Source organism: Mustela lutreola, chromosome 12, assembly GCF_030435805.1.
Source record: "Mustela lutreola isolate mMusLut2 chromosome 12, mMusLut2.pri, whole genome shotgun sequence".
Lineage (NCBI taxonomy): Eukaryota > Metazoa > Chordata > Mammalia > Carnivora > Mustelidae > Mustela > Mustela lutreola.
This window is the reverse complement of record NC_081301.1, coordinates 45,722,165-45,744,400: the sequence shown is the minus strand read 5'-3', so window position 1 is coordinate 45,744,400 and position 22,236 is coordinate 45,722,165. Positions and strand designations below refer to the sequence as shown.

At 36.8% G+C, this 22,236-nt stretch overlaps 1 protein-coding gene across 1 annotated transcript in view; it reads right to left on the bottom strand.

Annotated features, from left to right (window-relative positions):
* Nucleotides 1-17,239, bottom strand: part of ELAVL2 (ELAV like RNA binding protein 2) — a 168,805-nt gene extending 151,566 nt beyond the window's left edge. The window contains exon 1 of the mRNA XM_059142846.1: nucleotides 17,140-17,239. The gene's annotated coding sequence lies outside the window, so the exon portion shown is untranslated. The remainder of the gene's footprint in view (nucleotides 1-17,139) is intronic.
* Between the last annotated feature and the right edge of the window lie 4,997 nt (nucleotides 17,240-22,236).

Here is a 22,236-nt window from a genome sequence, read left to right as displayed (position 1 = left end):
CAGAGGAAACAGCTGATATGCAGTAACTAGGATGATGGAAACAAAAATGGTGACTTAGCACATTTATTTGACGAAGGAAGAATTAGAGTTCCTGCTTTTACATGGCATCTCTTAAATATAGTCATTTGCTCTCATTAATATCCCAACTGATATATCCTATGATAAATATCTTCTCCCATTTCTAATTGTAACCAAGTATAAAAGGCCTCAAAAGGCATAAAATCTTCTGTCTACCCTCTTATGTGGCTTCAATATATTTCCCAATACAATTTCATGATTTGCCCATAAAAAGTTGTGGGTCTTCAGAAAGGAACTTAGTCTGAGGTTCCATTTGATTGATATAATAATAAAAACACCTTAGATTTTTATAGTACCTTATATCACAAAAAGCTCAATGCACTTTTACATATTTATCATTGTAACCCAGAAGATAGGGAAGGACATAAATTATTTCTCATTTTCAGGAGGGTAACAGAGGAATTAGGAATATGGGTTACATTTTAAGATTAATAGGAATACAGAGCAGCTTTCCTGAATGTCTTCTTGGTACAGTGTGTTACTCTCTTTAGCATTAACTATGACCATTGTTACTTTAGTTAACCTCAAAATATTGCTGTTAGGCATTAAGTGTAAGTTATAATTCAGTTACTTACTCACTGAAATCAAGTTGAATGAAATACATACCATCACAGTCTAATCAAATTAAAGCATTTTGATTTAATGCCAAGAGATACTTTCATTATTCAATTATATATATATGCATGTATTATCCATAATTATTTACCATTCTGTGTTAACTCTAAGGCAAGAATTTAAAAGTCTTTAGTTGTTTATGACCTTGGAAGAAATCTGTTTCAATCTCCTCATCACTGGCCTTTCCCTAGGCTGATTCCCTCTCTCCACATTTTTATAGGCTATTACATTTATTCCATTTACATAAGCTAACAGTACTTTCTGCTCTAGTTTTCTAGTTCTTAGATTGTCTGTGTTTGATAAATCTATCAGTATAAATATCCAAACAAATATGGAGGTAAAGTATACAAAGGACACAAGAGAATATGCTTTTTATAATAGTTTTTGTTTTGAAAGAAACAATGTCCACTTGACATTGGAAAATATATCATATCAAAAGAATACTAAAATTTGCTTATGGTTTATACTTTCACAGTTCCCTCCTGGGCTAGCAGTGCCATGGATTAACAGAGATGCAGCTATAGATGTGGACTTTCAGTGAATAAGTAGAATGGAAGGAAACAAAACTTTGCAGCCTGATCAAAGAATGAATCTTAAACTTTTTGAGGTCTAAGTTCATATATGGATTACAATTAAAAAAAAAACAGTATTTTCATTAAAAAAAATTTTTTTAAAGATTTTATTTATTTATTTGACAGACAGAGATCACAAGTAGGCAGAGAGGCAGGCAGAGAGAGAGAGGAGGAAGCAGGCTCCCTGCTGAGCAGAGAGCCTGATGCGGTACTCGATCCCAGGACCTTGAGATCATGACCTGAGCCGAAGGCAGCGGCTTAACCCACTGAGCCACCCAGGCGCCCCAGTATTTTCATTTTAAATTTAAGTTTCATTTTAAACTTCCATGAGCATCTCTCTGTGTCCTAAATGCACCTTAAATTTTGATAAGACTGAATCACACAAAGTTTAGTCCAGTCATGTGACTGCCAGGCTTCTATGAGGAAGTATAATTAGCACGGAGAAGAAACACACATGCTTACACACAGCCAGAGCTGCTCTCTGCTGCCATCACTCCAACCCCTTATGATCCTTCATGTTGATGTGGCTAAATGGGAAATCTATTTCTCTGACTGAGCATGTATGTGCATTTTAAGGGAATACTGAGAATACTATTGTAATAAAAATGATGCTCTCTTCCTTTGGTCACTGTCATTCTGGTATAAGAAATTAGAGAATATGTTTGTTTGAAACGTCAGTTTTTGTAAACACGAGTTAGAAGATGTAATGTAGATGAATGGTGTTACAGACTATTTAAACTGTTTGAGTAACAAATAGACATTTCCTTGAATTATTTTGACACAATTTACTGTGAAATTTCTTTTTTTTCTTTTGCTGATATTTCTAGATTCCTTGTGCAGACAATAAAAAAAAAAAAAAGGCCTTTCTTTTTTGTCAGGGCTCATTATTTAACTCATACAACACTGATGTTTTCTAGAATACTAATATTTCTGAGATATGAAATGAATGCTAAACGAAAGGCATGTTTCCATCTTAACCACATCAGAAGGAGACATGAAGATCTGAGCCTCTTTACACAGTGTAAGAAAAGAGGAAAATATAAATATATATTACGGTGTTTTAGTCCTTAGTTTTAAAAGATCTTTATATAAATCTACTTTACTGGGTGTATGTGCATGTCCGTGTGTGTGTGTGTGTGTGTGTGTGTGTGTGTGTGTGTGTTGTGTGTGTGTGTTTGAAGCAAATGACATGAGGTACAGAGGAAAAAATTACAAGACTTGGGTAGAGGAGACCAGGCTGACTATAGAGGAGGAAGTGGGCTTGAGAGCAAAGATATCAGGTTAGTTAGGTCCTCCAGGGTCACATCATGGAAAGGCTTTGAAAGGCAGCAGAGGAAAATACTGACATAAAACTACTGCACTTGATCTTAGCCAAAAGGGCGAGAAGTGAAACAGACATAAAACTACTGGATACAGGATATATCTATTGATAAGTGTAAATTTTGGACTCACCAAGTGCAAAGAGACTCAAAGTTACAGGAATCAGAATCAAGACATAAGGAGGGTTAAGAAGCTAAAAAGTTAAAAACAAACAAAATAAACATAAAACCCGTTGGAATGAGGTGGCATGGTCGGAGGATAAATAGAGATGGGGGAAGACTGATAGGTATAGAAGAGGAGTTCACTGATAATAATGAAAATGTTTTGATGGCCAAAATATTGATAGAAGGCCCTAGGAAAATGATAGAGTTCTGATCAAATTGTACTTTTGAGCCAAAAAGCCCAAGATAGCTATGAGGGTGAGAAACCAGGCACCAGAGCCTGCACTCTGATTAGCGATAGATGCCTCTAAAAACACTGCTAGGAAGGGTACATTGAGCTCAGATTCCTAGGCTTGGAGAAAAGAGACATGAGTCTGAGTATTATTTCACCTACTGTCTAGCTGATTCCCTATCAGCAATTCAGTCAGCATTCTGACTGAATGTCGTGATTCCCCAAAGATTGGATTAGTGAAAATAATGATCATGGGTAACAAGTATCGAGTATGTACTACATGCCAGACAGCATTCTAATGTTCTACACGCATTAAATCATTTAATCCTCACAATCATCCCATCACTTTAAAGATGAGGAGACTGAAGAAGTTGAGTAATTTGCCCAAGATCACACAATGAGAAACTAACAGAGATGTGCTTTGACCCCAAGCACTTCTTTTGTATTGCTTAAGTCCTTAACAACCACTTATCAGATGACCTCTGCCGTACTTTCCAGGGGTAAAATCCAGTAATTCTAAAGAAATAGAGCAGAAATTAAAAAATATATATATGTGTATATATATACACACGTATATATACACATATATACATATATATAAAATATACATATATAGCAAATTAAAGATGACATAACATTTGCAAAAGAACAACAGTACAAAGATTACAATTAACATGAATAGATAAAACTCTTTTTAAAATTGGAAATAATCATACTCAAGTCTTGACATGCTGTCTATTACTGACAAATGGAGGTGAGATAAAAGATACTTAGGATGATTTACTCTTTTAAAACAATTCAGGTCAGACCAATAGGATTTTGAGAAACAGAATGTGTGATGTCCTAGGAGGTCCAAGCCACCAGTCATATTAGGTTTTGAGGACATTTTCATTATTTAATTTTTGTAGATTTTAATTTTGAGAAGTGTACTCTATAAACATAGTAAACAGTTATAAGCCATTGAAAAGGAGAGTATATGTTTGTAATTTAGTGATATATAAAGATTTCCATGAAATATTGTTGAGAGTATTCAACATCTCATAAAGAATAGTCATCAGAACATTAAACAGTGGCTATTTTGAGGTAATAGGAATTGGACCTTTAGGTCCTTTTTTCTTTATGTTTTCTGCATTATTGGGTTTGTAAAAATTCAGAGCATCTATTCTTTTTATAAATCTGAAAAACAGGGAGTTTTATGTTTGGGGTCAAAAAAACACACCAAAACTATGCTGAAGAGCTCAAGCTTCAGCCCTGTAGTCAGCAGGTGGAAGCTGGTGGTAGATACTGAATGGAGAGGAACTGCTTAAAAGACAACTTAGATTCATAGAGAGGACAAATGACCAGCCTGGAGTTTATAAACAAGATAGTGTTCACTTGCAAAAACAAATCTTGAGATTTAATACATATGAAAAATACATATATAATACAGCAAATTGGGGCACGTGGGTGTCTCAGTGGGTTAAGCGGTTGCCTTTGGCTCAGGTCATGATCCCAGGATCCTGGAACTGAGTTCCACATCTGGTTCCCTGCTGAGAAGAAAGACTGCTTCTCCCTCTCCCTCTGCCTGCCCCTCTGCCTACTTGTTCTCTCTCTCTGTCAAATACAAATAAAATCTTTGAAAAAAAAATACAGCAAATTGACAAAAATTTCAGAAATTGCTCCACCAGTTTCTTAGAAGAATACAATATAAGATAATAATTAATCTGCCCATTTAGAATTGCCTAATATTCACTATACTCAATAATATCAAATATTTCCTTCACTTAATGCCTATCTATATTATGACCAAGGGATGTTCTTTTCATTTAATTAATCATTTCTTTTTCCTTATTATACCCTTTCTTGCAGTTGCTAGAGAATCTCATAAAATGCACCTTTATTCCCAACTAGCAAAACCCTTAAAGTGATTTGCGTATATTTCTATGGGATATAAATAAATGAAAGCCATAACACAGTAAATAATTATAATGAGATTGAACAAAAACTGGCTTCCTGACAGGTACCATTTAGTGAATTGCTATTTCAATGCCCTAAACAGTCACCTGAGTTATTCAATTTTCATATTGTTTAATATTTGTCTTTAAAATCACTCTGCAGAGAATGGGGAACTGGCTCCCGGTCTCAACTCCACAGGATGGTATAGTCTGAACATTCTCATTTATTTAATTTTGCTATTTAAAAATATTCTACTATTATGACCAAGAATCTATTAAGAACTACATGCAGAATTATTTAATTTTAAAGGCATATAATGACCAAACCTGTAGTCTTGGGAGAACTGGAAAATATTAGAAAGAAATATTAAGAAAGAATATGAAAATAAGAGAAATTTATTTTTTAACATGGCTCTGCTACTGTCTTTTAAGCTTTATAAGTCGTGAACATATATTAACTTTTAGGTATGAATTATGACTGTTTTGAAAAAACATTATTTGTCATAAACAGAGGACATAAAGCACTGCTGCCCTCGATCACGCACTCATTTGACTCATGGCGCAGTCTTGAATAATTTTAAACCAAACATGACTGCGGCAATCAATTTTCGTCCAATTTATTGGGCATGAGTTAAAGCCAATTAAAAAACCATTTTTGGTGCAATTCAAGGGGAAAATGTATAAACCCATGAAAAACAGATTTCAGTCCTAGACATGAGTCATCACTATTCTAAAAAGTGGTGTCAGTCCCAAATCAGAAAGAACAAATCCTAAAATTGCATATTCCACACTGGAAACTGCATTTCTCAGCAATGATTTTATATAATTTTTAGTATTTTTTGATAAGAAATTAACCTGGAAGAAAAAAGTAGGCTCTTCTAACATTGTGTCACTTCTGAATATTTTTTAGCCATGAAATTAGAAGGTAGTTTATTACCTTGAGTTTCTGAATTAAGACCTAAAGTAGAAAGCCATCTATGACTTTTATACAAAGAAAGCAAAACAGTTGACCTATAATTTTAAAGAATCCTTTACCTATTAGACAATATCTCCTTTCACATGAAATATAGCAGCTCTCTTTTAGGGCCATGAAATGAAACAATCCCTGTATACTCTGGATAATCTTAGGATAATCAAACAACAAAATGGGAGCTTCTAGGTTAGAAACTATAGCTATAAAATACAGCCATGCATTTTCAATCTGTGTATTTAAAAGGCCTTCTCAGGCTTGTAGTGGTTCATAGTATTCAAGCAGACGTGGATTCTGGTTCTGCCTCTCCCATATCTGTGGTATATGATTTTAGTCACATTCCCCGACCTCTCCAAGCCTCAAATTTTTCACCAGTAAAATGAGTACTATACAAATAAAAGCCACCTTTTAGGGTTATTGTAAGCACTACGTGGAAAAGTATTTGTCAAGGGCTTAGGAGAATGCCTGGCACAGAGAGACTCTTCACTGATGGTTAGAACTGGTGAGAGGAAAGCCTGGAGGTTCTCACTCATAGCTGCGGATCAAAGCCTCAATCTACCGGGGAGGCTCTTTTCTTTTAAAGTACAGAGACCTGGTCTGTATCCCAGGATGTCTGCTTAGTAATTCTGAGGTGAGGTCTAAGTTTACATATTTATGAAAACCCCCACAGATGACTCTGATGAACCAGTGATTGAAAACAAAACTAAACAAAACAGTACAAATTTTCAGTTGCTCAGTTAACTTGCAGTTAAAGTGTGGCTTGTGGGGCGCCTGGGTGGCTCAGTGAGTTAAAGCCTCTGCCTTCAGCTCAGGTCATGTTCCCAGGGTCCTGGGATGGAGACCCACATCGGGCTCTCTGCTCAGCAGGGAGCCTGCCTTCCCTTCTTCTCTCTCTGCCTGCCTCTCTGCCTAATTGTGATCTCTGTCTGTCAAATAAATAAATAAAATTTTTAAAAAATTAAAAAATATAAAATAAAGTGTGGCTTGTGTGGCTCTCTGTTGAGCAGATTAATTGGAATAATTATCAAATCTCTACTTTGTATTATTCTGGAAGACACTTAACAGGGAGACTTTTAAAAGATTTGATTTACATTCATATGTCTGTGAGGTCACAGAGTAAACCTGATTTTCCACCATTTCCTGTCATATTGAAGAAAAGATGTGTAAGATGGCCCTGGGAAATTTCAGTCATTCCATTGGCATGGGTACGTTTTAGTGTTTACTATAGCTTGTAGCTTTTACTTCTATTTAATAAACATAGAGAGATAAGGCAGGGTTTTTTTTTTTTTCAGTTATATTTTTCTGTTGAGTGAGTTCATTTCTAACTGTCCTATTTCAAGATAAGTAAGCAGTCTCCACAGTGATAGAGATCAAGGAGTGCCACATGGTTAAGAAAAGCAGCTATCAGAAAAATATTCATATTGGCCTGACATGACCACCCTACAAGTTATTCACCATGATTGTTTAACAAAAGTGAGGACATTTTCCCTGTAAGTCACTTCTAAATATCAACTGGGGGGGGGGGGGCTTTCCTTCATATCTTCCCATTAGTGGAGAATAATTTATTAGATTAACAACCTGTCACCGTAGATAGGAAAGAGATATTGTCCTAGGAGACCCTGGGTTTGAACAATATAAGTAAAGGGACAGCACAACCCTAAGGAAACAAAGGATGGCCAGGTCCCAGAGGTATCAGGAGAAGGTGATGGAATGGTGAAAAACCAATCACAGAGTTTTCAGTATTTTTGCCTAAAACAGCTCTAGGCACAGTTGGTATATTCTCAGACTTATGACTTTTATAGGCCTTGTTAGTAAGAAATCAAAGTTATGTAAGCCCTGGCATATTTCTGCACAGGAATCCAAAAAAATTCTAATACTGTCCCACCACCAGATAGAGTTTTTAATTCAGAGAGTTTTCAGAGAGCATGCCATTAATACACCCTTTCCCTGGATCTAAGAAAGCAAAATTGCATAGGTGACCTAAGATTGAGAAAATATTCATTCTCTGGGAACATTTTTAGCCTGACCCTAGGGTTTAGAAAGGATTCTTAGAGTCTAGCTCTAATTCCAACATCATGCATTGGCAAGCTATTGGTAAATCCAGGTGTTAAAATTCTGATGAAGGAGTTGGTATCCCCAGATTCCAGGTTTGTTTTGTTTTGTTTTTTTAAGATTTTATTTATTTGACAGAAAGAGAGCAAGCAAACATAAGCAAGGGGAGCAGTAGGCAGAGGGAGAAGCAGGACCCTTGTTGAGCAGGAAGCCTGATATGGGGCCGGATCCCAGGATCCTGGGATCATGACCTGAGCTGAAGGCAGCTGCTTAACCAACTGAGCCACCCAGGCGCCCCAACCCAAATTCCAGTTTTAAAATTGTGAACTCTGTTTCTATATATAAAATAAGATGATATTATTTATTTTTCTTCCTTTATGAGGTTATTGTGAAGTCAAAATAAAATTACATGTATGAAAACAGGAATTTTTTTTTATTGTTATGGCATAAGAATTGAGAGGAAAATAACTTTGTTAATGTATAGAACTTTCTGGCAAATTATCCAAAAGGCTTTCAGGAACATATTTCCTTTTTCTTATTAAGTAAACTTTTTTCCCTTTTTCAATATGATTTCACAGAAGTTTCAAAATTAGGTTGTAAAATAACAACTCTGTGTTAAAACTTCAAAAGCTGAAATTGCCTGAAACTTGCAGAACTATAATGGAACATAAAAATGAAAATCTGTAAAAAATAAAAATAAAAATAAAATCTTCCATTTTCTTTGTTTATGAAAATTATGTTTTATCTGAGTCTACCCTTAGACAATTGGTTTCTAAAACATGCTCTTTGAAATTTTGGAAGAGATAGCTCTTTCAGAATTTTTCATTGAACCACCAGAGAACTGCTTTCTCACAGCTGGAAACTTAGATAGCAGATGAATCTGGATACTTTTCTATTCCCCTGGGTAAGAGTTCAACGACCCTCACTGCGCCATCAGGACAGCCAGCAATATATGTGGTCAGGAACATATTCCAATACAAGCCAATTCCAAAACCACCCCTCCACATAGCCCTTAGGACCAGGGAACAGATAACTCAGAGCCCCATGACACCTGAATGGGAAGATGCTCTATCTGTTGAGGAAAATTAACCTTCATAAGAATCTGCTTTCTGACCCAAGATCAGAACATAAGGCTTATATGACCATAAGGATTCTTTGAAGGACTTCTGTTGTTGGTCTCAGGATTTGGTATCTGAAACTTATCAATATCGCCCCCAGCCCCAATTTTTTACATTATATAGGAAATTACTCTTTCACTTCAGATGCATTTCTGAGTCTCTCTTAGTAGAAAGCTACATAACTTTCATTTTTAATTTATAGAAAGAACAAGCAAAAAGAATATTTCAGCATAGCTGTCACTGCAGTACTATTTACTGTATCCACTAGAGGACTCCTCTCAGAATGGCTCAAAATATCTCGCCTCTCATTCCCTGTGGCCTCTGGCATTTGATGCTCAACTAACTCTTGAGTTGGGCCACTGGCTACACATCAGTGTTAGAATGAAAACATTCCCCCTACTTTACACCTCCTGCTAGTTCAATAAAGTAATGTTTAAATAACTGAACTGGCTTCAATGAACTGTACTTGCCATTTTTTCCTCCTTCTTAGCTAGATAAAATGGAGATAATTATGAAGTGGATGAGCAGGTTTAATGAAAGCCAGTTTCTTTTGGTATACTCCTGAAGCAGCAATCATCATCTGTTTGGCTTTTGAAGAGCAACAATTATAATCACTTAAACCCCCAAGGGGAACAAAAATAGAATTTACATTAGCATATAAAATATACAGCTGGATTGGGCAAGCCTATAAAATTCTGGGGAAATCATTCTAATCTGAATGCTATTCAAACTCACAAGTAAAATGAGTTCAAGAGTATTTTACATGCTTCCTTCCTATAAAATAATACATATAACAATGTTGAGAGGATTTTCCTAAAAATGAACAGAAAGAAATAAAAAATTGTTTCCAGGAGAGAATCCCAGCAAGAATGCATTGTCAAGATATCAGAAAGCAAAATGCATAATGACATTCACATGAAGTACTAATCACTCTTAAGTGAAGATTTTTTAGGCAATTGGGAGTTTAAGAAAGAAAAATAGGGTGGTTTCAGTCGGATCAATGATGAAACTTAATCCTAAGTAAAGAAAATTTCAGATTAATAGTACTTCCCTTCTCCAATGTAAATGTGAAAGCAACACAAAGGAAAGTGAAATCACTTAAGTTGATGCCCTATTGTTATAAAGCAGAACTCTTTTTTCTATTTTAAAACATTTTCATATCATTTCCTCTCAACCGCTTTCTTACACCTCCTCTTCTAATTCTAGCCCAGATCACAGGCAATCTCCCTCACCATTTATGTTATTTAATTACTTTTGCTTTTGTGTGCCTTTCACGGTTTGCAATATACTTCTTTCTCAACTCCCTCCCCCCACTCCTCGGCCTTTGGTAGAGCATGGAAGAATAAAAATGGAGCCTGTGCTTTATCCATTATGCTACCAGCAACAAAACACTAACATAATCAATATATTAAAGGCTTGCCTGGCTGTGCACATTTGTCAAAGGCAGTGTATCTGAGAAATTACACTAATGTATCTTAAAAAATTCAGCATCCTACATAGAAAACTTGCTCTCCCTCATCTTAAGCACATATCAAATATCAAAATGTAAAAGCTAGAAAAATATAGACTGTCTTTTTTTTCTTTCTTTCTTTTTTATTCTTAGACTGTATCTTTCTTTATATCATTTGGAGGTCCAGTATTACATTTTTTTTTAAAGATTTTGTTTATTTATTTGACAGACAGAGATCACAAGTAGGCAGAGAGGCAGGCAGAGAGAGAAGGGGAAGCAGACTCCCTGCTGAGCAGAGAGCCCGATGTGGGGCACGATCCCAAGACTCTGAGATCATGACCTGAGCTGAAGGCAGAGGCTTTAACCCACTGAGCCACTCAGGCGCCCCCAGTATTACACTTTTTTAATGAAAAAAAAAAAAAAAAAGTCAGTGTGCAAAACTTCACCTCCACTGAGACGCACTTCCTGAATACCCCAGCTCAAGCAAACTGCCAGCAAATTGGTGCTAGTTTCCTCTGCGCTCCGAAAAGCACTTTGTACATAGCTCGGATAGCAATGATCTCACTCCATTATAACCATTTGTTGACATGTCTGTCTCCTACACTGACTGTGCATTGCTTGATAGCAAAGCCATCTCTCCCAGCGGGGTATTCCGGGCTCTAGCACTGAGCCTAATACCTAGTAAGCATGCTATGATGTTTGTTGAGTAATATATACCATTAATTTATATTGCAGGATACACCAAAATGCTATGTTGTCTAGGATAAGAACTAAACATATTAAATACCATCTCTGGGGGCGCCTGAGTAGCTTAGTGGGTTAAGCCTCTGCCTTCTGCTCAGGTCATGATCTCAGGGCTCTGGGATCAAGACCTGAATTGGGATCTCTGTTCAGCAGGGAGCCTGCTTCTCCCACTTCTCTCTCTGCCTGCTGTTCTGCGTACTTGTGATCTCTCTCTCTCTTTGTCAAAATAAATAAAATCTTTAAATAAATAAATAAATAAATAAATAAATACCATCTCTGCCATAACACCAAATTTAATGGTGATAAATTAAGCACTGAGAAATTAGAAATTCAGAAGTGTAGATTTCTAAAGCAATCTTTACTCTCATTATCCTTAACAAAGGAGAGTGGTGATTTTTTTACATTTTATTAAATATTTATGTGTCCTGTGGTTCATTATTTTTATTGGAAACACTCAGAAAGCTGAGTTCTCGGTTCTTAGTGGTAATGACCTCAGATTTCATTAACTGTATATTTCTATTTAAAAAATCCATTAAAACACTGTCTTCTCAACCTTTGTCAATGTCTGTCAGGTGTGGTGGTATCTAGCTTGTATTATTTTGCTCTTTCCTGTAAACCCTTCATGCTCTGAGAAGCTTTGAAAATCCATAACATACAACTTTACTTTGAACACAAAATGTAATAATTTCATGTTTAAAAGAATTTAAAAGGATTATTGAGGTGCAAAGCTTGAAGGCTTCCAGAACTTATAAAAGAATTATCTTAAGGTCCTGTCATTCTTTTCCTACTTTAAACATAGTCCACACCTCCTAATTTTTCAAGTGAAATTAACATTTTGTATGAAGTTAAGGGAAAGCAATAGTGATGATATAGAAGAGAATAGACTCAACAGGCTTATCCTAAAATACTCAAGATTTTTAGTTAATAATAAATATAGTTAAGGTACTTTTCATTAGATAAAATTCAGTTTTACGGTATTATTCCATAATTTAAAACTGAAAAGCTGCTTTAATAAGTTTTCTCTTTTGCTTCATACTAATGAAACCCTCACTTTTAATATATGTATATTTACTTTATATATATATATATATACACCTGTGTACTTTGATGAGTTTGAAGGGTAAGAAAATTGTCTTAATACAGTTCTGTGATTTTAATACATAGTAATATAATGTAAATTTTCAAATCAAGAATAAAACAAAGTTATACAAATATTGTATTAACTATGATAAAAAACTGAGATTGAATTTTATTTAAAGTGAGGTAAGTAACTAGAATTAATTTTCAGAGGGTGATAATCCAAGAATCTGTCAAGGCATGGTCTCCAAGGTCAAAGTGAAATCCAGCTGAGTTATATGTGACCAACAGCTAGAATATTGCCAGGTTGAAACACTCAAGCCCCACAGTTCTCTGATTGTTAACATGGTTCTTAAAAATCAAAAGTTATCAGACTTTTTAAAAAAAGCTACTGGAACTCTTATAATAATTGGGGCTTAAACATGATAGATTTATGGGGTGCCTGGCTAGCTCAGTCAGTAGGGTGTGTTACTCTTGATCTTGGAGTTGTGAGTTTGAGTCCCATGTTGGGTGCAGAGATTACTTAAAAATAAAATCTTTGAAGAAAATAAAAGTAAATATGATAGATCTGGATGATTTCACTTTATAAAAGGATGACACAAATCAGACCAATTAATTTCTAAAAAGTTCTTCCCTTGACAAGAACATAAATTCAAATGCTCTTTAACATGTGAGCTCTGTGCATTTTAAAAAAGTAACCCAATTTAAAAAAATGTTTACACTAAACAACTCAGGAGACCATTTATTGAATAACATGCAGACAGAGTTATTCTGAGTACTTTCATTTCTTCTCAGGTGAAAGTGAAAACTCGAGGAGTTTTCTGTTCAATGGAAATGATGTCCTTAAATATTTTTTCATGGGTACTTAAGGGAACTTGAATGGGTTCTCATCTCCATTTTTGCAGATTCAAGTTAATAAATAAGCAAACCAGAGCAGATGCAATATCTGTGTCCCAATCTCTTAGGTTCAAGGATTTCATAAATAAAAAAAGAGTACAATTAGAGCTTTTTAAAGGGATTCTTTTTCTAATATTTGAAAGTCTATCATCTTGCATATTTAAAAAGGAATCAAATAATGGGATCTCATTTGAAAATTCTATTTTCTTTTTTTTAATTTAGTTTTATTTTTTCAGTGTTCCAAGATTCATTGTTTATGCACCGTACCCAGTGATTCATGCTATACGTGCCCTCCTTAGTACCTACCATTCTACATCACTTTTTTTTTCTACATCACTTTCTATATGTCTCTTTAGTTAACTAAATCAGGGCAGTTTAAAAGTTCACAAGATAGTTACAGCAGAAGTTAATTGATTATAGGTATTATCAAGGCAAACTTACTTTAAAAATACCCAAGTATGGCAAAAGATAATTAAATGATTTGCCACTTATCAAATCATGTAACATTTCATTACTTAGACAAATATTATATTCAAAGTTTCAAAGTTTAAAATGAAAAATTAAAGAGCATTTTAAGTTGGTAAAATTAAAAAAAAATAACTCTACTTATTTGATTGTAAATCCTCTTTTAAGGAAAACTAATTTTGCAGTTAGGTTTTCCTTTTAGTAAGTAGGCATTGTTGGTACTTATTTGAAAATACTTTTGTCATTATAATTGATTTAATCTTGCTTTCCTTTTGCTTGTTTTTGGGGTGGGATGGAGAATGCAATAAGTTCTCCATAATTATTGTCCCAAGAGAGAAACAACCAACAAATTAGCCCAATGTACTTTCACCCAATTTGGGAGTTATGATTAGGAATATTTCACTAAGCTTTATTTCTTCAAAACGTTTTATCAAAGAAAGTGCCAAGATTAAGGGTAATCATTCCTACCTTGGGAATTTGTGGAGATCATGTGGGTTTTACGTGGAGGGTCTCTTTAAATTCAGAAAATTATCTCATATTTTCTATTATTTGATTTTCATTTTGTTTGATTTTAGACCAAGTTTCAATAGATCTGATTCAAATGCTCATTAAGCTGACTGGCCTTAGTCTACTTAGTTGCTAGGCATAATAAAACCTACCTCCTAGTGTGTTTTGAAGATTAACTAAGATGATACATATAAAGCACTCACATATGAGTGGATTCACGCCTGGATCATGGCAGGTAGACAACAAATGTTAACTATTAAAGTTAACTTCTTAGCTGCTTTAGATTGTCTACTTATAAAAGGTATACATTCAGTTTAATACTAATTAGAAGTAAGAAATGAAGGTTATTTTTGAATTGTTAAAATCATAATACCATTTCAGCAATTCCTTTTTTGCTTGTTTGATTGCAAGCACATTTCATGTCCTAGATAGTTACAAGAGATAAAATGTTCAATGTAATATTAGATGACCCTAGCTGCAACTGACCTGCACTCCCTACATCTATCCCATCTATTTTGCTCCTTTACATATGATTCCTATTTACATAAAGTGAGTCAATGTTATGGGAAGCAATGACAATTTCTATGAGAATATTGCTTAGTTGAAAACACTTAGAATTTTGTTATTATGAATATTATAAGTTTTCTGCTTTCATAAAATTTATGGAAAATATCAGAACATGGCCGCTGTATTTCTAATAAGCTAATGACATCTAATTAGAACACGGAGGAAAGAAATGATTATAGTATTACATTCTGATATAAAGAAATTTCCTATTGAGAAAATTTAGTAAATCTAAAATTGCCAAGGAACTGTGGTATTAGGGAGGGAAAGTGCCAGGAATGTATGGCAGTAAATAATCTATGTTTATAAGCTATTAAACCATATGCACCATTATTAATTACCACTTAGACAACTTTAAATTACCCAAGTTATTTTAAATAATAAGTTTTATGAATGTCTTCAAGTAAAACAGTATTTTCAATGTGTAGATGAAAAGTTATAGTAAAGTTGAGGGCTTAGTTGAGATTATGAGTATTATCAAATAGTTCAGATTAAAGTTGTTTTCCCCCAAGTATCCTAGTGATCTAACTTTGCATCTATCTAGGCCATAAATTTACTTGCAAATATCTGTACAGCAGTAGTAGTGAATTCTTACTTTGTTTATATTCCTTATAGAAATACAGTTTAAGATGTTCATTAAAAAAAAAAAAAAGGCCAAAAACCCAGGCAGTACCAATATAGATTAAGATTAATCGCAAAACAGAATAGGTATGACAGTTAAGTATAATGGTCCAAAATAAATTACAGAGTTAAAAATATTGTTAGTTGACTATAGTCCAAGAATATCAATACAAAAAAAAGCAAAATTCCCAATTGAAACTCTTGCTACTACAAATATATAAAATACTATATTCTAATGTAGCCCCTTCTAAAAAAATATTTTTTCAAAGTTCCACTGACTTGACTCTGCTTGTACCAACAGATGAGTAGTTTAGTTAGCCATTGGGTTTTTAAAGTCCCAAACAGAAAACTTTTTAAAGAAGGTGATCGCAAATGGCAAGACTAACAGCAACAGTGGTGATTTCACTTTCCTTTGATAGTTACTGGTAAATTCCAACAACTTCATGAAGAAGAGACCAAAAATAAATCAGTTGTTAAATTAAGTTATTAAATGATAATGCCCAACAAAATTCATGAACTCTGTTGCAATGTAATCAGCTTAAAAAGTTATTTTCTGTGTTTTTTTGTGATCAGAGGAAGTTTGTAATGACTTATAGGTTTAGATTAAAAAAATGCAAGCATATGCAATTATACTGCATACATAATTATAAAAAATAATGATAATTAAGAATGGTTTCAACAAAACATGAATACCATTCCTCTCAGGGGGCATTTTTGTTTCCATTCCGTCCTTCAAATGAGAAAACTCAGATGGCCTTGCCTCACCAGAGAACCTGCAGGTCCAAACAGCCCTTGACAAATTAAAAGGTAACCAGATTCACAAACAGAAAAAGTTAAGAGTACTGAGCACTGCTAATTTTTTTTTTTTTTTTTTTTGTTTAAGTCAGAGCTGGCCAATTTAGAGTTTTCCAGAGGAAAGGTTGACCCTTTTACCAAACTTGAAATGGTTAAGCATACTACAAATACTAAGTTGCATAGCTATTCTCAGAAAGTGAATGAGATAAAGGGACAAAACTCAGAAATCCTTCTCTGGAACACACCTCCCATTTTTAAACAGTAAAAAAGGATTAGGAGAGGAGGTTGGGGCAGGGCCCTTAAATAAATCTGTACTCTTTAGTTTAAAAGGAGAGAGGACAAGGAGAAGAGAAGGTAGAAGTGGGAAGTGGGATGGTAAGCAATTCTTTTCTCCAGCCTCAAACCTTTTTAGGATTACAGCTTTCCAAATGTATTATTTTGCCATCCCTAAGTGTTTAGAATTTGCCTAAGAATGATGGCTTCTAATGTTGCTACCTGAGAAGATGGAAGGAGGAGGTCTACCAGGACAGGTGAGGGCACAGCAGTAGTTGTAGTGATTGAGGATGACCCCATTGTTCTTTTTCTCCTTAAGGATTTAGATCAGGAAGACCCGGCTACTGTGCTGAGTTCAGGAAGTCAGAGCTGCATGCTCTTTTAGAAACCAGACAATAACCTTGTTCCCTTCACCTCCCTCCCCTGCCCCTCGACCCTGCAGACTGCCAGCTCTCACCCACTTTAAACGCATCAAGCCCATCACCATCCCAAGAGAATCAACCGGATAAATGCAGAACATCTCTACTGACCACAGTTAAAGGAAAAACAAAATTAGAACTACTGTTTTTTTGTTTGTTTCGCCACCCCCTCTTCCCAGCCCCGAGCCCTTTGTGTGTGATGATTCCCCTTCAAACCACCCACAGACCAAATATACGAGAAGAAATGGTAATTTTTGGTTTAAAAGTTCACTTACCACAGCAACCTCATATTGCTTTGTCATGCTTTTTGCACTTAATTTTTCAAAACTGCTTGTGCAGGGCGCAGAACTGGGAAGGCAGGACTAAAGTATCTCTAGTAATCACAACAAAAAGGAGAGAACATTCACCAATCAGAATTACATTTAAACGCACAAACCTCAGAGCAAGACGCAGGGTTCACACCACAGGAGGGAGAGGGTGGAGGTGGAAAAAGCCAAGCTTACAAAACAAAAGGTAAAGGGGAGAGTTGAGTGGTTGGAGGGCAAATTGATCTAAGCCATCTTTGGACTGAGGACTGCCTTAAAACCACCACCACCATCACCCACCCGCCGCGCTCCCAGCGCCCCAGCGATTACCCGAGTGACTGCACTTGCCTCCAGCCAGCACAACGGCAGGACAGGAATGCCCCATCTAAGTTCACTAGCCCTGTCACAGTCTTCCACTGCCTGATGGGTTCGTTCAGGAAAACACTTCTAGAGGCATCCATCCACTTGAGGTCTGGGTTTGGCTGCTTCTGCCGGGCTGCTGCGAGCAGCTGCTAGGATCGTTGCCGTAGCGTTCCTGCCTCATTCGCGCTGCACAATAGTCCCGGCTGGGTGCACCTCATTAAGCCAGCCTGAGAGCCCCAGGAGCAGGGCAAGCCGGGTGACAGCGCAGCCCCTTTGTAATGACTGTGTGATGGATGCAACCGGAGGGTGGGGTCTGGGTGGGTCAAAACTGTTAATGACAGTATGTATCATTCTGTCTGTCCTCCAGGAGAGGGAAGCCCCCTGCCCTCCCCCTAGGTCGGTTCCTCTCTCTCTCTCTCTCTCTCTCTCTCTCTCTCTCACACACACACACACACACACACACACACACACTCCTTCCAACCCCCCCCCCCCCCGCCCCGCCATGGCATTTTCTGCAGTCAGCGTTCAAAAAAACTATGAAAACCATCGAGTCATTTCTAGCTCAGTAGATCATGGACAGCGATTTTATCCAAACACTTCAGGAAACAGAAGATCCTAAAATCGAAAATAGGGGCGCAGGAAGGACAAGAAGAGCGGGCGGGGTGGGTGCGGGATCGAGCGGGATATTAACTGGCGGATAGTTTGCAACTGTTAGTCAACTCGCACCACCAGCTCCACCCGGCTCCGCGAGGCGCGGGACAGCGCTTCCGCGCGCACCGCGTTGCTCTCGAGCCCAGGGACTGTCAAGGGGGCGGCGGGGCGAGGAGGGAAAGAAAAGCAACCCGAGAGGCACCCAGGCTGGGGAGGACACTGCCGGAGTGGGTCTTGTACTCTGACCGCGCTCAGCCTGTGGGGGAGGAACCTGGCACCCAGACCGACAGCCCACCTGGCCAGGGAGGGGCTGCCAGGGTGCTGGAATGAATTCCGGGGTCCGATACGCCGGGTCTGGTGAAGGGTTGGGTCCCGGGCTGGTGGGTATCCCTAGGGCCAACGCCCCCCTTCGGGTTCACTGTTCCAGGTGCTCCTGTGCCGGGGAGCACCGCCCCTGCAGGTGCGCAGCGAAGTCACCAACTCCCGGACTCGACCCCCGACCTCTTCCCTCTCGCCCACCTACAGACCTGACACCTCTTCCTGCCTCACTCGGTTCTCGGCCTCGCCCCCGCTGCCCCCGGCAGGCGGAAAGCACTAAAAATGCCTCTCCTTTTGCACACTTTGTGGAGTCTTGGATCTTTGCTTCCCTGACTTCCTTTAGTCCTGTTGAAAACGTCCACGGATATACTTTTATTCCTCTTTCAATTTTGTTAATGTTCAGAAGAATCCAATTCACAAACGCTGATTTTTTTTTTTTCAAGTACAGTGAAGTCTCACAGGGCTTTAATTTCCCTATGTGGACAAATAGACCATTATTTTACAGGTCAGCGTTCTACTTCCAACTTACTGCGATGCTGTGTACTCTTGATGTGGCTACAAAGCACCTGTTCCAAACTACCTGAGCGATACCTCCAAAACCGCGTGGGTATTTACTTACGTTGATTAGAGTTTATGGAGCGTCACGTCTCTGACACTACGTAATCAACTCCTCTCTTTTCATCATTGATGCCTTATAGCAGCTAGAAGAAAGCAATAAGCAGAGAGAAAACAGGACATTTATGTCTAATGAAACATCTCTACCTTTTTATGTCAACTATTTATTAATCACTTAAAATTTGTGTATATAGGTTATGCAGCCTGTTCTAGGCTATGGGAATTCCCTAAGAAAAATCTTTATGACCTTCCTCAAAAGGCTTCTGATATCTGGGGAAGGTAAAAGAAGGGGAGGCTCTTAATTGCTTCTAATAAGAAACCACTTTTTGTAGATGGGAAAGGAAAGATCTTGTCACAAGACTTTTAGCATAGGAAAAGAAGGGTGTGGTATTGATTTTGTGGGGTTCCCTCAGTTCTTATAAATCTATAATGTCACAGAAAACTTTCTCTTTTTTTAACCAGTTACTTTTTACAACTTTTAACAATTCTATGATTTGAAGGTAGTACCAGATTTATGTTCACGTATTTTCTATAACTAAGTAAAGGGGGATGATTGGGGAGGAAGGAAGACCAGTTAGAATTAGTGAAAAATCTAAATAAATTGACTTATTAAATAATATATTGACTGACAGCAATACTGATTTAATAAGGCATACTTAAATCTCTAGAGATATACCTTAATGAGGAAGAATAAGAATTACATATAAATATAACAAAATAATTGTTTCTACATAAATACCTCCTATGAGCATGAAAACTAAAAAAAAAAAACAGTTGCATTTACATTATCTTGCTAATACTTTGCATAATGTGATTAGCTAAAAATAGTGAGTGGAGATAGCAAATGGTTTTGTACAAGTCATCAATTTGTAAGTATGATAATAAACAATAAAAGTTTATGTTGTTATTAAGCTCTCCAGTTCTCAAGACCTAGATGGGCAAGATACTAAATACTTTCCTCTGAACATATTATCCTGGTTGAAAACTATGACCTTTTTTTAAAGAATAGCTCATTAGCTAGCTGGGTAAGTTCCCACTCTACCCTCATGAACTTTTCAACAGTTTTGAAGGCATTCTGGAAATATACAGTATACTAAATTCATTTTTCTCTGATCACCCTTTCTGTTCCTCCAACCTAGAACGACATCATTAGGAGCGGAGTAACGGAAGGGATGGGAATGCTAACGAATGGAATAAAGGTATTTTCCTTGACACTTTGAAAAGTAGACAAAAGAAATGAACGATAAATTTGGAAACTGGGTCTTTTACTAAATGAAACTTTTAAGATGGGATAAAAACAGCTCCAGTAAGTATATACATTAAACGTATTAACCCTGTGAAACGTAAGATTGCACCTGGGAGAAGTTAGCACAGTTGGAGATTATTAAGACACATCAATGCACTCAGCATTAATGAAAACTTGAGCCTCGTGTGGAACACAGTTGTAGCAAATTGGCCAGAGTCATATACCTAAATGTAAACTGCAAGTTTTCTAGGAGGGAAGGATATAACAAATACGAAGAAAAACTGTAGATATTTTTTTTAATCTACCATCCTTCAAGATGTTTATTCTACCAAAATTTCCTAGCACATTCCACAATAACCTATTATATAGTACATTCTGAAAAGAGAGTGTTTAATACCTGACAAAGGTAATATGTTCTATTTTCTATGTTCTATTTTCTATTTTTATTAATACTATTATAGGCTTCATTTATTTCAGGGCCAGCTCTATGTAGCAGGAGAAAATAGAGGACAAAACAGTTTCTTTGGCATACATCAAGGAATACATTATAATCAATAAAAGCAAACCAAGTCTGGAAAATATATAAGCCAGGTATTAAATAAGCAATTCACCATCTGTAAATCTCCCACCAGTGGGTGAATTTTGAGAGTCATGCTAACGGCTTCAGTGACTAATGGGATACAGTGCTTAATCCTAAACGACCTTGACTTCCTCCTTTTAGGAACTTCTCAACAAGCTTTCTGACAGGTAAAAACAAGATCACTGTGTAAGAATCCAGTAATGGATTCTGAAGAGTCTCCTTCATGCTACCTTTTAAGAGGAGGTTCAGTCTTTGGGAAAGCATTGTTGTTGTGCTCTTATGATGTCTTTGCCCATGTTGGAAAGCAGGATTTCTGGAGTCATATCGAAATTGGCTCCAATGCTTATAAGCTAGGTAAACTGGGCATTCTCTTAACCACACTAGACCACACTTCCTTCTTTAAAAAAAATTAAAAGAACAAGGACCAACTTCTACTATTGTGATGATTTAATGATACAAAGTGTGAAAACACACTTCGTAGTAAAATGTAAGCCTTATTGAAACAGATAATGCAGGGCGCCTGGGTGGCTCAGTGGGTTAAAGGTTCTGCCTTCGGCTCAGGTCATGATCCCTGGGTCCTGGGATCGAGCCCCGCATCGGGCTCTCTGCTCCTTGGAGAGCCTGCTTCCTCCTGTCTCTCTGCCTGCCTCTCTGCCTACTTGTCATCTCTATCAAATAAATAAATAAAATCTTAAAAAAAAAAAAAAAAAGAAACAGATAATGTAACTGGGCTCACTCAACACAAATTCTCAACCTCCTCCCTCCTTGTCTTCAATTTAGAGCCTGGAAATTTGAATATCTGATTTCCCAATTTTCCTTGCAACTATTACTGGCTGTTTAAAACAGTTCTGGAAAATTTGATGTAATTATATATTTGCTTAAGGGTTGCCTGGAAAAACTTTTGCTTTCTTGATGACAGAAGAATAGACACAGCTGCCACCACCTTTTGCTTATTTGCCCTACTGCTTTCATCTACCTGGATATTGTGTGTTGTCTGGAGGTGAAGCAACCATCTTGAAATTATGAAGCAGAAAGTTGAAGGCCAGTCCCTGAAACATGGTGAAGAAAGATTAGGAAAACCCGGGTTCCTGAAGATGTGTTTGAGTTGTTCAATTAGTCCTGGACTAGCTACTTTTGGACTCTCGTTTTATATGGAAAAAAGCCCTATTTAAGCTGTATGTCACTGAATATTCTATATCTTGAAGCTTCCCCAGCTGATATATTGGCTACTGTTGTGGTTTCCTGCTTATAAATGCACTCTGCCTTGATTATTATGACCCTGCATGACAGTCAT